This window comes from Schistocerca serialis, chromosome 7, assembly GCF_023864345.2.
Source record: "Schistocerca serialis cubense isolate TAMUIC-IGC-003099 chromosome 7, iqSchSeri2.2, whole genome shotgun sequence".
NCBI classification, from domain to species: domain Eukaryota; kingdom Metazoa; phylum Arthropoda; class Insecta; order Orthoptera; family Acrididae; genus Schistocerca; species Schistocerca serialis.
Genome location: NC_064644.1, coordinates 26,661,486 through 26,673,593, shown reverse-complemented (window position 1 = coordinate 26,673,593; position 12,108 = coordinate 26,661,486). Strand labels below are relative to the sequence as shown.

Here is a 12,108-nt window from a genome sequence, read left to right as displayed (position 1 = left end):
GATCACTAATTTCAGAAGCATTATAGACAGAAAAGTGTAGGTAATGAACTTGTACCACTATTGAAATAAGCCCTTCATGTTATATGACGACATGCACATTCAGCATCAGTTATGGTTGGTCAAATTCTACTGTGACTCTGAATGTATTATATTAATAAGAAGCAACATTGCCTTTTTCTCCTGAAAATATCAAGTAACATAACAAATGTGTTTGATTCTGCTTCCAATATGACAGTTTTGGTTAATACTCCACATGCCTACAGGACTTTGCAATGTTAACACAGCAGAACTCAGACATCTGTATAAGTGTAGAGAAATGAAAACAGTCATATGAATGCCTCACTTTTGTTCTGACACAGTTCAAGACTCGGGAGAAAAGTTTTACACCTGGTGTTCTACATGGCAACTTCACACACAAGAACTTTTTGCCGACACTACTACCACCTACATAAGTAAGCTTTTCCTGTGTCACTTTCAAGTAATGCACTTAAGCTATTCCTGATTTAACTGGAAGATCTGTAATTCCCACTTTCATATCAACAGCCTCAAAATGCATATTGTAGACTTCTATGTTACAGGTCAGTGTCACACCAAGATTGTGGAGAGAAAGGGGGGGGGGGGGCAGCACGTCGGTATCCAACAAGTGTTTACCAATAAATAAGTGGCGGAAAATTACGGGTATAGGACGGCTTAACATGTGGAAAATGAGATTTTTATTATTCACTCAATGTATTTAACATTTATTATTCCTTTAAAATCGCACAACAACTTCAATAAAACACTTTAATCAGTCACACACTTATTTCATAATTATTTCACTTTTAAACTTCAAATCCTCTAAGAGCTGTCTTGAATCTTCACGAGTCTCTCTCAACAGCCTTGATGTGGATAGATATGTACAGCAACAGTAATCAGTCAGAACTGCGTCTGCAAAAACACAAGGATTATTAAACAATTTTTGCTGTCACTAATTACTAGCAATATAATTGACAGAGTAGATTGCTAATGTTTGCTATATCACATTTGCTAATATTTGCTATATCACATTCGCAAGAACGATCTCACTGAAGTAATTAAGTCCATCAAAACGCTTAGAAACTAACCTCTCCTCTGACGAAAACGGTCTAAAGACTGGCAATTTCTTCAGATCTGTTGACAATGATATTTTGAATTATCACTTTACTGAGTGACTGAAATGTAGTTCAGGTACCTATGAACATAACAATATGTTAGACTTCATTTTTTAAACACGAACTATTACGGTACTGTGCGGCTACTTACATATTAATTACACTATTAATATTTTCACAGTTGTTTCTTTAATACAAAATTAAAGCCAACGGAAGAATAAACGTAAAACATACTTACCAATGACAGGTTTGTTGAGATGCAATTTTCTGTGTGGACAGACGTAACTTTTTCATACCGTGGTACGTCGCAGAAATAGCAGGAGTCACAGAAATCGCAGAAGTCACAGAAATCGCAGAAGTCACAGAAATCGCAGAAGTAGCAGAAATCGCGGAAGTAGCAGAAATAGCAGTGGCGGAGGGATACGCGACTTAGGTTCCTTAACTGCGACAAATCACAGTTAAGAATAACAGATACTGAAAAGTAGCATTCACAGAAATCACTGATATCGGAAAATCGCAGTTTAGCCCATATGTACTGCAGACCCCATTCAGACCCAGGCGCCGCTTCCCCCACCATCTCCAGTAGCCGCCGCGCCGGCCGCACCGAAGACACCAGGAGAGGAACGGTGGAGGGGGTAACGGCTAGTATATACAGCCTGCTCTCCCTCCACGCGCTCCTGTCGTCGTAGCGGAAGGAGCTCTCAGCCGGTGATGGCCGGTGCAACGGTAGCTATTGGGGTTTAGGCCTCGCTGACCGCTCTGCTCTACAGAGAGTTCCTTTCGAGGCGCCAGTATCGCTCGGTGGATCGGCGGAAGGTTGAGCTTGCTCCCTTTCGTCGAAAAGCCGCGTAGCTCGCGGAGAAGCTCTATTGTCGTCAAGAGTCACTGACTCACAGTAACCCGTAACTTCGGTTACAAACCTAGCGAGACTCTCTCGTTCTGTGTTAGGGTTGATCAGTGCCAGGGGCCCGTTCACGTCGGACCACCCCGCGTACTGTAGGCCACTTCTCTTCCTCCGCACCTCCTTTAGGTGCCGCGCCACTGCACCAACGGCGCACGCTAGGCCGTAGGGCATTCCCCCTCTTCTGTATGACCTACTATTAGCCTTTTCTTTTCAGAAAAAGCATAATTGTCGTGTCCACCCATACCAAATAAAGCTCCTGCAAACACACGATGGCAGATTCCGCCGGTGTTTCCCCCGCCCTAACCCGCAGCAAGGCTGCAGCTAAAGAGGCGCGAGAGTCGGCTGTTCCCGTCGACGTCAGCGTCCCGCTTGCCGCCGTTGAGGAGGTGTTGGCCGACAAGGACCGGCAGATCGCTGCGCAAGCGCAGGAACTGCTGAGCCAGCGTCGATTGATAACCGACCTCTGCGGCCCAAGTGAGTCCCCCACGCGGACAAGTACACTGCACATAACACTACATTCACCTGCATCTGGTGACTCATGCACCACTGTCCCACTGCGGCAGCCGACTCCAACGGCGGAACCGGCAGCTGCAGATGCGGACACAGAACAACACTACACTCGGCCCTGGCAGGTGGAGGGCCCACGACGCAAACAGAGAAACACCATGCAAACAAGCGAGCAACCACACTCGCAAGGTAGCCGAAAGGCGCTGCTACCTACACCAAAACCCGCGCTTCCGGTTAGGAACACCAATACAACAACAAACACGACCCGACCTGCGGTCCGCAACACCACACAAGTACCAACCGCAGCTACGCCCACACAACAGAAGACTGGTTTTGCCCCAGTCGTAATCCAGAACTACGGGGACCTCAGCGTCCTCAACTCAACATTCGCGGAAAGGCACTCACCTTGCACGCTACACACGAAGTACTCTGGGGATAGGGCCTCACTGTACGTATCAACTAACAGTGAATATAAAGATCTCCTTATCTTCCTCAAAGAAAAGGAAATCGAGCACTATACGTACAGGACCGCCGAAGAACGGACACAGCAGTACGTGGTAAAGGGAGTGGACCCCAACACCCCAAACAACACAGTACAAGCGGCGCTTAACTTCCTTGGATTCGACTGCAAAAGTGCTTCCAGGATGACAGGCTTCCGCTCCCACCACCGTCTACCACACTACCCGGTCGAGATGGCCGACACGGCCACCTCCCGCGGCCTTCTGCAGATAAAAAGCCTTCTGCGGATGGACGTAAGGGTAGAGACATACGAACCGCCACAGGTCCCTCAACAATGTAACAACGGTTCGGTCATTCGGCCCTCCGCTGCGGCCTGGCACCCCGTTGCCGCGGATGCGCTGGCAAACACGCTTCCAACGCGTGCACACTAATACACGAAAACATACGCCGTTGCGCCAACTGTGGCCAAGCCCATGCGGCCAACTACAGGGGCTGCGACGTGTACAAAGAGGCGCAGAGGCGCAAAAACCAACAGTCGAAGCCACCCAACGTCATAACACGACCAAGGCCCGCACCAAACCCTGTCAGGAACGGAGTGTCGTTCGCCATGGCTACACGCGCTGGAGGAGCAGTGCAGGCCGCAGAACCTCTGCGCCCAGCACACACACCTATCACAACCGCTGCGACAGCAACACAATCGTCTCAGCCAACACACGACACTGCACCCACACCGGTACCAACACCAGCCCCCAGAAACAACACGACCCCACCCCCTGTAGCCACTGCCTGCGAACCTACACATGACACACAAGAAAACACACTAACACAGGGAACCCCAGAACCAAAAACCCAGAGAAGGCGTAGGCGAACACGTGGAAACAGGAGCGGGAACACACGCGCACCACAACAGAATACCCAGCGACAACAAAACAATGCCACACAGACACACAGTCAGCAAGCCAGCAACACCAGCACACACACTACTCCTCCCCCCACCACATCTAATACACAGGCACCTCAAAATGTTCCACACAACAACAAAAGCGCCAGACCATCCATAACGCCAACACCCGCATCAGCGGCCGCTAACACCACAACTGAGCCACAGGCCGACACACACAACGCCAACACAACATCTGGGGGTTTATTGGAAACACTATTCCCCCGTCACACGACCACCCAGATCCTTCACAAGATCTGGGCGGCCGTCGCCACACTCTTCACACAGCTCACGACTGCCCAACCCGGGCAGTACTGGGCTGCCATACAAACAGCGTTCACCACACTGTTTACACACATACATGGATAACACACCACACCCCGCCCCCATCGCAAACAACCAGACACTGACACAGATCCTGTTCTGGAATGCAGACGGGATCAATAACAAAAGCGCGGAATTCGCCGCGTTCATGGAGCGTAAGGGTATCCTTATCGCACTGCTGAGCGAAACTAAGCTCAAACCACGCAACCAACTAAACTTCACCGGCTACTGCGTCTATCGTACCGACCGACCGGACGGCTCCGGTCACGGCGGAACAGCCATCATCATACACAAAGACATAGAACACACAAACATAGTGCTCCCTGAACTCGAAAAACTAGAGGCAACCGCCGTCAGGGTCATGTTCAACGGAGCCTACACTACACTGGTGTCAGTATACAACAGCCCTAAAAACATCAAAACACGCGACATCAGCATAATACTCAACATATCACCGCGCGTAATAGCCGCTGGAGATCTTAACGCAAAACACCCGGACTGGAACTCACGAATACGAAACTCCAACGGCAAGAAACTATACGAACATGCACTAGGACGAAACTACATCACACTAGCGCCGACCGAACCGACGCACATTCCCTACCGGAGGGGACACAGGCCAGACGTGTTAGACATGGCCCTCATCAAGGGCATAACAACGACACTCAACGTTGCCGTTGAAAACGATCTGCCCTCAAATCACCAACCCGTTATACTGTACATTGAAGAAACACTGCAGAACATGGAACAACGCAGGATGTTAGACTACAGGCGCGCGAATTGGACCCAGTTCAAGGAAACGCTTGACAGTCGCTTACCACCAACCCACGCGATTAACGAGACAGCCCAAATTGACGAGGCAGTCGAAACCCTCACCGGCGCCGTCCAGGACGCAATAGCCAACACCATACCAATCCGCACGCCACAACAACACAGTGCTGCCCTGCCCCAGGAAATCCTGGGCCTAATCTCAATGAGGAACCGCCTCAGGAGACACTGGCAGCGTACCAGGCGCCAGCACTTCAAACGGCACATTAACAGGCTCCAGGGTATAATCCGGGAAAAAATACAAACATTCAAGACACAACAGTGGGACCAGAAACTCGAAGGGCTAGACACCACGCGTCCTGGCGTGTGGCAGCTAGCCCGACACTTCACCAGGGAGAAACTGTACACCCCCACGTTACAAGGGCCAGACGGACCAGCATATTCTGCGGAAGAAAAAGCGGAACTGATGGCCCTCACACTCGCAGCGTCATTCACACCGAACCTGGATCCCTCAGACTCAGCATTCACACTTGATACGGACCAGGAGGTCACACGCATCTTGGCCCAACCAGCGCGCAACAACATCCGACAAGCTAGTACAGCAGAAATCAAATGGGCCATCATGCATACCACCGCTAGGAAGGCCCCTGGTCACGATGGCATTCAAAACCGTGTCCTCCAGGAGTTCACGGACAAAGCTGTAGACTACCTAGCACACATTACGAATGCCATACTCAAACACCAACACTTCCCCGCCTTTTGGAAGACGGCCAAGGTCCTGATGTTCAGGAAGCCGGGGAAAGACCACTCCCTCCCACAAAATTACCGACCCATCAGTCTGCTGAGCGCGCTCAGCAAGATCGTTGAGAAGGTAATATTAAAACGACTCACCAGGCACTGCATCACAAACGACACCCTGAGACCGGAGCAATTCGGTTTCAGGAATCACCACTCAACAACACAACAACTCCTCCGCGTCGTTGAATACATAACACACGGATACAACACAAGCAAGGCAACTGGGGCGGTGTTCCTGGACATCGAGAAGGCTTTCGATCGTCTATGGCACAACGGCCTAATACGCAAACTCAGTGACGCAGGGTTCCCCGACGGGCTCGTACGTCTCATACACTCATATCTCACGGACAGGAGTTTCAACACTGACGTGCAGGGCAAACAATCGACACGACATGGTATACAGGCAGGAGTACCCCAAGGAAGTATCCTAGGGCCCTTACTGTTTAACCTCTACATCAACGACCTCCCAGCTACACATAACACGACGGTAGCAATCTACGCGGATGACACTGCCATCCTTGCGCAAGATTGGAAGCCGTCTAACATTAACTCACGACTACAGACCGCACTCAGAACGGCGGAGCCTTGGCTGGTGAAATGGCGTGTTAGAGTAAACGTCGACAAGTGCGAGGCCGTTCTGTTCACTAGAAGACCGAAGCAACTGCGCAAACATCAGCACTGCAACCCAATAACACTACACACACGCCCAATACGTTTCCGCGAGAAGGTCAAATACCTCGGTGTCTGGCTGGACAGGAAACTACTCTGGGGGTACCACATTCAACACGTGACCAACAAAGCTAACGCGAGGCTCAAACAACTCTACCCTATGCTTAACAGGCGTAGCACACTAAACAGGAGGGTGTCTAGGTCCATGTACATGACACTTATTAGACCCCTGATGACGTACGCAGCCCCTGTCTGGGGATACGCTGCGCCAACTCGCCTGCGCCGTCTGCAGCTCATACAGAACAAAGTACTCAAAATCATAAGCAACGCTCCGCGCTACACACGCATCGCGGACCTTCACCGGGAATACCGGCTAGATACTATCTTGCAGGTATTCCAAAAACTCTCCACACGACTGTACAATAACACGAGACACTCGCGCAACCCGTTTATCCTTTCTCTGGGTAACTACGACCACAACCATAGATGGAAGCATAACAGACCAAAGACATTACTGGCTAGGAACTGAACATCTATGGTCTATAGAACGCTAACACGACAGTACTGGCGAGCCCCTGCAACACAGTTATTACTGGAAACCCAGATGTGCGACTAGCCGAAAAGCAGGCAACCGCAGGGAAACCGTACTGTACACAGCACGCAAACCAGCCAAACACACCCCCCTACACAGTCCGTGAGCCGATCTATGGCCGATCGCCCACTAATCCACAACGACCTTGAACTGTTGCAGGGACGCAGCAACTGCAGCAAGCGCCGCAACAAGCTCCAACAACGACAAAGGTAACGATGCACGATACCTCGAACTAACACAACCACACCTTGCATGCACTGTCGCAGATAGCAAGCCGCTACTGCCCTTACAACGCGTCCTACTGTCGCAGAGGTTTTTTTCCCTTGGCGCTAGCCTTGGCACTTTTTTTCCTCTGCTCTTACAACCGCTACCCTTCGATCGTTTTCGACCACTTCTATCTCCTGATGGACCATGTTAATGAGTAGCCTTACCCAGACGCATGGATAACATCACAGCCTGCATCCTGTGACGCCTGATTCAAAAGTAACATGCATACGGAGGTGACAGTAGAACTTTTGTGTTGGTCACCATGTTGGTGCGGGCGTGGAGGGGCCCCATCCCGACGGGGAGGTCGAGCCGCGGGCACACGACGAGGAGACGCACACTGAGACACCCCCACTTGCTGCGGCGGAGACTGAATGTCTGCCGCTCCCTACGGAGCACAGCGTTCAGCCTGTGCTGCGGAAGGTCGCCGCGTCTCTTCGTGACGGGACATACCCGCACCTGGACAACCCCTATCCATTTACCCCACCCGACAGGACGAAACCGGCCCTTCCTCACCAGCCCTACGGACCAGTCAGGAACAACAAGGCTCTCAGAGGACGGGTATCGAGGAAGGACCTGACCATCATCAACCAACACCCTGTCTTCACGCCCACGGACTGGGAACACATCTTTGAGGTCTCAGCCCAGGGCGCGGCGGCTGGGGAAGTGCGTCCGGAAATCCAACAGCATCCAGCATACCAGCAATTCCTGGAGCTCGAGAAGAACTACACTGTGGACGGAATGAACCGATTCATTGATCAGAATCCAGACTTCATACGCGTATTATGCCGTCTGGACAATCCGCCTACTTCGCCAGTCTAAAACTAGCGAAGTAGCCAGAGGCCCATCCCATCGAGAGGCCACACTGACGACAACAGAGCAGTCAAAGGAGGAACAGCAGCATCGCTGCTTAGCCTCCATCACCTCCGGACAGAGGAAGTCCGTGATCTCGAAGACTGTGCGAGACTGTACAGCGCAGAATTCGTCAGCAACCACCTGCAGATGGCAGCGTGTACGTCTGCCCAAATATTGTGGAGAAATTATGACGCTATCCGGTCGGATACCCGAGAACTGTTCAAAAAAGTAGTTTCTTACACTCCGTATAGTGGCGGTATCTCTCTTATGGGTCATCAGAGGTATTTTGCCTGGTCTTTCGGCAGATATTTGCGGTTTAGATTTTGTAGCGTGTACCTCGAATCAGCACAAACAAGTACTGTTCATCACATCTTTCATGAGACGCCCAGGTAGATGGAAAGTATCGGTTTGTTTCCCGTCATGAGCAAAGTAATTTTCGGAGAGGATGTTTGCGGGCCCGTTCGATTGAGCGCTCCCAAATTAGTCTAGTGCGACATCAGATTTATCCATGTGTATTGACAGGGACAGTAAAGTGTTAAGAACACCCCGTGCTCTAGCAGCGGTGGCGCCACCCAGACGCTACCACCTTGCTTCAGCGTTGCTCAGCCGCTGCTGGACCACATGTTATTCATCCTATTTTACTGACACTGTCAGTACATATCGATAAATGAGATATCGAAATAGATTAATTTTGGACCGCTCTATCAAATTATCACATGAAATTTTCCTGGCATGGGGAAACAAAGCGACGCTTTGAATCAGCACTGGGCGTCGCACGAAAGACATGATGGGTAGCATTTGTCTGGGCTGACTCCAGCTACACATTGCAAAGTTGAAAATGTAAATGTCAGCCGAAACATCAGAGACAATGCCCCAGACCACTCTGATCAGCCAGAAAATTACGACCAACGACCTACGCTCAACATAAACGCGTCCAGGCGATAGCAGCGTCACGGAAAGACTGCTAGTCAGACACAGACACATTGCATGTAATTAATATCAGTGAGCTTGCTGTCCGTGTGTAGAATGGAAAGGGCGACGTCCTCTCTGCGTTTGACCGACGTTATAATCTGATGGCCCGGATGCTCGGTTCCAGCATTTCGGAAACACCACGACTTGTCGGGTGTTCGAGGAGTGCTGTGGTGAGTATCTTCGACACGTGGCGAAACCAAGGCGGAACCACGTCCAGATATCGTGGGGTTGGGCGGCCACCTCTCATTATACAGGGTGAGTCACCTAACGTCTCCGCTGGATATATTTCGTAAACCACATCAAATACTGACGAATCGATTCCACAGACCCAACGTGAGGAGAGGGGCTAGTGTAATTGGTTAATACAAACCATAAAAAAATGCACGGAAGTATGTTTTTAACACAAACCTACGTTTGTTTCAATGGAATCCCGTTAGTTTTGTTAGCACATCTGAACATATAAACAAATACGTAATCAGTGCCGTTTGTTGCATTGTAAAATGTTAATTACAGCCGGAGATATTGTAAGCTAAAGTTGACGCTTGAGTACCACTCCTCCGCTGTTCGATCGCGTGTATCGGAGAGCACCGAATTACGTAGGGATTCAAAGGGAACGGTGATGGACGTTAGGTACAGAAGAGACTGGAACAGCACATTACGTCCAAATGCTAACACCTTTTTATTGGTCTTTTTCACTGACGCACATGTACATTGCCATGAGGGATGAGGTACACGTACACACGTGGTTTCCGTTTTCAATTATGGAGTGGAATAGAGTGTCTCCCGACATGTCAGGCCAATAGATGTTCAATGTGGTGGGCATCATTTGCTGCACACAATTGCAATCTCTGGCGTAATGAATGTCGTACACGCCGCAGTACATCTGGTGTAATGTCGCCGCAGGCTGCCACAATACGTTGTTTCATATCCTCTGGGGTTGTAGGCACATCATGGTACACATTCTCCTTTAACGTACTCCACAGAAAGAAGTCCAGAGATGTAAGATCAAAAGAACGGGCTGGCCAATTCATGCGTCCTCCACGTCCTATGAAACGCCACTCGAACGTGTACCTCACCCCTCATGGTAATGAACATGTGCGTCAGTGAAAAAGACCAATAAAAAGGTGTTAGCATGTGGGCGTAATGTGCTGTTCCAGTCTCTTCTGTACCTAAGGTCCATCACCGTTCCCTTTGCATCCCTACGTAATTCGGTGCTCTCCGATACACACGATCGAACAGCGGAGGAGTGGTACTCAAGCGTCAACTTTAGCTTACAATATCTCCGGCTGTAATTAACATTTTACAATGCAACAAACGGCACTGATTACGTATTTGTTTATATGTTCAGATGTGCTAACAAAACTAACGGGGTTCCATTGAAACAAACGTAGGTTTGTGTTAAAAAAACATACTTCCGTCCATTTTTTTATGGTTTGTATTAACCAATTACACTCGCCCCTCTCCACACGTTCGGTCTGTGGAATGAATCATCAGTATTTGATGTGGTTTGCGAAATATATCCAGCGGTAATGTTAGGTGACTCACCCTGTATATGTCGGACGTCAGAGGCTGGTCAGACTGGTAAAACAGGACAGGCGGAACTAACATGAGGCTTTAATACTGGGCAGAGTATAAGTGTGTCTGAACACACAGTGCATCGGACGTCCATAACAACCGGCATTTGCACCTGACGATCCATGCACTTGCCAATGTTAAGGGGCTCCGGAAAGGCTCAAAATCATGAAAAGTTCAATTTTTACTTTTTTGCGTTTTCTGAATCTGCAGACTATTACCTTTTAATAGATATATAATTTACTCAATTCCGAATACTACAACTATTTTTAAATTTTTTTTGAAATGTGTTCTACATGGGCGTGACCCACTGTGGCGCTGTTAAACTGCTGTCAAATGGTGTTATTATTAACGTCCGTGTTCATCAGGTACATTTTAGTGATGTGAGATAAAGTATGTGTTGTGGCTAACCTGTGATGGTTCAATATATATCGCTGGTGTAATTGCCGATTGTTTCATGTTTAACAGAATCTTCCGTCGGTTCTTGGTAGAACAACATTATAATAATAAATGAAAAGCACCAGTTGGCTTTTGTTCTACAATATTATTTTTATTGCTAACCGGTTTTCGGCTTACAAGGCCATCTTCAGGCATTTACTGAGTATTATCACCAAAGAAGTTAAATGTTAGCAGACAACACTGGAAGAGAAGTAACACATCTAGAGTGAAGTAGAAACATACAGTGAGTAACATCTTTGGAATGAAATAGTAAAAACTGAACAGTACATAAATAACAAAACGGTCAACATAAAAATATCCAGTTCACTATGGAAATTGGCAACAAATCCATAAACTTCTTAGATCTCACCATTGACATCAGTACACACACACATTGTTTCAAAATTTACAGAAAAACAACAACTACAGACACAGTAATACCTTCTTGCTCACAACACCCCATAGTTCACAAACATGCAGCTTTCCACTCAATGGTACACCGTCTCATATCCATCCCCATGTCCAGAGATGATTTTAAAGCAGAGTTAGATACAACAAAATTTATTGCCTCAGCCAATGGCTACAATCCAGTTCTTATTGGCCACATCTTGCACAGGAAACAAAAACGGAAAATTATACCCCTCCTCTATGCCCCACCTGCTTCCCCATCCACTGCCTGCAAGAAATGGTGTACTCTACCATTTCTAGGTAAGGTATCACAGACTATAGCCAAAGCACTGAAATCCTGCAAGTATAGGGTTTCCTACTATGTCAGGAACACTACAGCCCAGTGTGTTTTTAATAGCAAAGATAAGATCCAGTTATTAGCCAACAGTGGGGTATACAAAATCACCTGTTCTGATTGTGACAAATTTTACATTGGTCAGTCAGGCAGAGACATATCAACTAGGCTGGC

General features: G+C 48.6%; 1 long non-coding RNA gene across 1 annotated transcript; it reads right to left on the bottom strand.

The window, feature by feature from the left end:
• Window positions 1-802: 802 nt before the first annotated feature.
• LOC126412273 (uncharacterized) lies at window positions 803-1,531 on the bottom strand. The gene is made up of 3 exons (XR_007575270.1): window positions 1,369-1,531; window positions 1,104-1,210; window positions 803-927 (listed from the first exon to the last, which is right to left on the bottom strand). It is a non-coding gene; the product is annotated as an uncharacterized LOC126412273 (long non-coding RNA).
• Window positions 1,532-12,108: the final 10,577 nt, after the last annotated feature.